At 47.4% G+C, this 3,426-nt stretch overlaps 1 long non-coding RNA gene across 1 annotated transcript; it reads left to right on the top strand.

Annotated features, from left to right (window-relative positions):
* Window positions 1–551: 551 nt before the first annotated feature.
* Window positions 552–2,290, top strand: LOC128436459 (uncharacterized). Its single transcript, XR_008338079.1, has 3 exons — window positions 552–640; window positions 1,869–1,910; window positions 2,020–2,290. It is a non-coding gene; the product is annotated as an uncharacterized LOC128436459 (long non-coding RNA).
* The last annotated feature ends 1,136 nt before the right edge of the window (window positions 2,291–3,426 follow it).

Below are 3,426 nucleotides of genomic sequence, written 5' to 3'. Positions count from 1 at the left end.
AAATAAAAATAAATAAACTGACCGGCGGCCCACGATGTCATGTTGACGGCCGAGGGCCGTCAACATGACGGCCGAGGCCCCCCCCCCCCCCCCCCCCACATGACACCATGTGTGTGGGGGGGGGGGGGGGGGTACTAAATGTGTGTCTCAGATGTCACTTCGGTACTATTCGGTGGGTAACCTAACCAATACGCCGCCATACGCATTGAAACGGTGCCTGCTGAAGTCAAGTGCACAAGTGCGCCATCTGAGACAGAACCAATTATTACGCCCCACCCCTTCCTGTATTTAGCTATGCGCGCGAGAGTGGAAGACGGCAATGGACAAACCAAAGCGTAAAGGTGGAGCTGAAAAGCTCAGGGCCAAAAGGCTCAAAAATCTAGCCGCAGACGCCGGAAAATGTGCTAAAATAACTGACATGTTCAGTGGAGGTGCTTCGGGAGCCCCCTCCACCTCAGGTGAATCAAGCACCACCAGCACCAGTGGACAGGGCGAGGAGGCTAGCTGTAGCGATCCACCCATGGAGACAGCACAGATGGTGGAAGAGGGTGACGGTAGTATTAGCCATGAACAGGGAGGAGGAGATGATGAGTCCGAACCCGAGGCTCATGGACTGAGTGAGCCGCTGCCGGTGCACCAGGTAAGCAGCTATTAACATAAGGATAATACGTTTAGATGATGGATTTGAATTTAGCCAGCCGCAGCGATATGAAAATGATGCGTAATAGATGTGACAAACGGCTATGCTAATATGCTAATGAAAATGCTAGATGAGTAGTCATGCTGCACGCTATCATGCCTGACGGATAAGCAAGCACACAGCATAGCCCCACGATACACGCCGTTCACAGGTGGAATGCTGTAATAATAGTCGTTGGAAAGTTTTTATTACCACGTAGTATTACACTACTATGGCATTACACCAGGGATGCCGGGGTGGCAGCCCGCGGGCCGGATCCGGCCCGACTGTATGTCACATCCGGCCCGCGGGTGATAAGGGTCGAATATTTTTTAGTATTTGATTTTTTTTTTTGAAAAAAAAAAAAAAGTACTAAGATGTCCAGAGGGTCAGTGAATGGGTCGCGGTGGGACATGTGACAGTTCTTGACAAATGGCTGTGGGGCTGTGTGGAATGACGGGCTCTCATTGGCTGGTTGTTGGTGGCTCAGGGGTTAATGAGGAAGCGGAGGGAGAACACGAGTGTTGATGTGCGGAGTGAGGAGACGACGCACGGACATCTGAATGAAGTTATGAAAATAGCCGCTGCTCAGAAACTTTCCCCCGACATCGACAAGCTGGTGAAAGTTAAAAGGTGTCTGGCTTCAACAAGAAGCTGAAGTAGGCTGGTCTCCCCATTTATCATAATCCAGTGTGTTATGGGTGGGAGGGAATACAAGGGGTTGGGGTGGATTGATAGCCAGGCTGGTGCCATATAGTCATATGGGTGTGTGGAAATATGGGTTGGGGTTGACTGGTGATGACTGGCAAAGTTAATGTGCCTTATCTGTTGTTGAGCCAATTTAATCTTTTTAGATAGCTCATATTTGGCTAATTTTTCAAGAACATTTTTGTTTTACTTATTCCTACTGGATATTCAATCACATGGCCTATTGTTGGACTACTTTATTCTGGTGCTTACTTTCTGTGACTCGTTTAGACCTACTGGCCTTCTTTTAATTTGCCAGACTGTTGAGGCAGATGTTGACTACTTTTGCCGTCCAGACCGTGCTACACTGCAAACTTTTTTGAACCACCATCCAAAGCAAGATGCTCCAAACACAATGTCCCCCCCCCCCCGCTCTGTGTGTGTGTGTGGCTATCTGTAGGTTTCATGAGTGTTTGATTGACTGTAGTGTGTGTGCCCAAAGAGCTGATTGGAACTGAAGAGCGCAGACAAGGCTATGCACCAAGTGAGTAAACATATCCACATTACCACGACATAAAAGCGTTAAAAATCTGATGTTGTATGTGCCTAACATCAGAGTGGGTATGTGCCCCCCCCCTCTCTCTCTGTCCAAGGAGCTGATTGGACTGAAGAGAGCAGATAAGGCCAGTTCATCGGCAGCTGCCAGGGGCTCTCTTCTCTCAACGTCCAGGTTTTCTGCCAGCTATCATGACAAATTTATAGATTCATTTTAAATAAACAATTGAGTGTGAAGTCACTGCACATTTCCTGGTGTTTTTTTGGTACCTGAAAGAGAGTTTTTTTAGTTAAATTGTGCACCTTTTCCACTAGGCCAGAACGTTTGTACATTTAGAAGACATAAGTTACGTCAATTTAATGGCAGATGTGCTCCGCTAATTATGTGGGCCGGTCTGAGCCAAAAAATGCCCGGGCCGTTTTGTTCTCCCAGTCCAGCCCTGCCGGGAAGAATCCGTCAGCGAAGCTGCCGTCAGTGACGCTGCCACCAGCGTTTGTTCGGCCTCGCGGAGCCGCCTTCAGTCAAGAAGTAGTTGAAACTAACTCGTGGCTCAGACCCGATGAATTAAACGCTTCGGGTGCGCAGCTCCTCCAGGATGTGGTGCGCGCTGAGAGGCCCGCGGGAGTCGTGGCGCAGACGCTTGACGTCCGATTCACACGTAGTGAATCTTGAAGGACCGAGCCGAAATTTCGGAAATAAAGCGAACTTCTTCAGAGGAGGAATTACTCGGATTGAGAGAGACAACGACCCACGGAGGAACAACGGTCACTTGGTCAACGCTGAGACGCTGAAGCAACAGGTAGCAATACTGCAGAAGCAGTGCGAGCAAGAGGGGTTGATGGGAAATGTCTCTCTGGTTAAATAGACCACCTGATAAGGTGGGTGTGTATTAAGATGGTTGTGGAGATTGAGGTATGTCACATGATGTATGACACCTGATTGGCGCAGCGCCGCTCGAGTTGCCTGCCAGAACTAGCTCGCAGGCGTCGCCATATTAGTCAAAAAGGGCAATATTACAAATATCCTTTTCTTTCTTAAAGTAAGATGACAATTTGCTGGTGAACACTCTGGGTCGCCCTACAGGTGGGAGGAGCAATTCACATTTCACTGCTATCACTGCTCCATTGCTTCAGGGTATAGAGCTGATGAGCTGTGCATCTGACGACGGATGAAAAGGGTCCAAAGTTACGTCTCTGGTGACAGTGAATAAACATAGCACTAACCATGGCCTGAGATAATGTGTAAATCAAGCTCAACCAATATCACATGGTAGAAATAAAAAATGAACTGAAATGTTTTTATTCATAGCTCTTGTATATTGTATCTCATCCGCTGAATCTTAATTTTAGCAGCTCCTCTTGTTGAGGACTCCAACGATATACTGGTCAATTTTGGCCATGAATGTCATCTCCAGGTTAATAGTGACGATCCTTCTAAATTCTTCATTTATCTATTTAAAAATTAACCAATAAAAAGGCATAATATGTTAATATAAACAGACTTT

This window comes from Pleuronectes platessa, unplaced genomic scaffold (genome assembly GCF_947347685.1).
Source record: "Pleuronectes platessa unplaced genomic scaffold, fPlePla1.1 scaffold_27, whole genome shotgun sequence".
NCBI classification, from domain to species: Eukaryota; Metazoa; Chordata; class Actinopteri; order Pleuronectiformes; family Pleuronectidae; genus Pleuronectes; species Pleuronectes platessa.
This window is presented reverse-complemented; position numbering and strand designations above follow the sequence as displayed.